We start from the raw sequence: 864 nt of genomic DNA, 5'->3' as shown, positions 1-864 counted from the left end.
CTACATTTCCCTTTTTCTGGTTACAATACCTTGTTCTTCCCCTGGCAGCATCCTTTCCATCTCACAATCCATGGCCTTTAGGTGAATCTTATTCTATACTCCAGTGAAGGACAAATGCTCCAGGTGTAGCCAGTCAGAGATGGGGGTGTGATTCAGGCCAAACACACCAAGTAAGAGTGAATCCTGAGACTTTGTTGAAGGGACTGGCAAAGAGAAATGCCCTTCCTGCCACAGACTTGAAGCTATGAGTGGGGTATACTGGAAGGTCTTCAGAGTCTAAAGCCATTGCAAGGGGAAGCAGAACTGAGAGAGAGAGAGAGAGAGAGAGAGAGAGAGAGAGAGAGAGAGAGAAAGAGAGAGAGAGAGAGAGAAACCCTGATGAGATTACTTGAGGCCCTGGATCAAGCAAGCCCTGCTGAAGTGAAGGCTGGTATCTACCAGTGGATGTTTTATTTACATGCAATAAATTTCTCATTTTGCTTGAGCTCTTTGGAGTAGGGTTTTCTGCTCCTCATAGTGTGCTAAATAAACAAAGATTCAATAATTAGTCATTAATAAGGTATTCATCTTTGAATTTCCCACACCAGCACACTTGGTACATAATGGATGCTTCAAAATTAATGACTGGGAGAGTAAAAAAACCTGAATAAATAAGTGGGGCTGAGACTTAGGGAAACCTCATGAAGCTAGAATAATTTTATTAAGTTCTTTATTCCAAATACTTTCTCTGACCATGTTTACTTTTAGAAGTCACAATTATAAAAAAAAAATTAGGCCAGATGGCATGGGATGGTTTTTAGAGCTTTTTGCAAGACCTTGAGAAGAAACCAAGAAGGGACGATCTCCCCAGTTCCAGTCAGGCTT

General features: G+C 41.4%; 1 pseudogene; it reads right to left on the bottom strand.

Annotated features, from left to right (window-relative positions):
• LOC102775270 overlaps positions 1–286 on the bottom strand; it is a 3,219-nt pseudogene extending 2,933 nt beyond the window's left edge.
• Between the last annotated feature and the right edge of the window lie 578 nt (positions 287–864).

The sequence above is a fragment of the Myotis davidii genome, unplaced genomic scaffold, assembly GCF_000327345.1.
Source record: "Myotis davidii unplaced genomic scaffold, ASM32734v1 scaffold763, whole genome shotgun sequence".
Taxonomy (NCBI): domain Eukaryota; kingdom Metazoa; phylum Chordata; class Mammalia; order Chiroptera; family Vespertilionidae; genus Myotis; species Myotis davidii.
The sequence above is the reverse complement of the archived record's forward strand: the minus strand, read 5'-3'. Positions and strand labels throughout refer to the sequence as shown.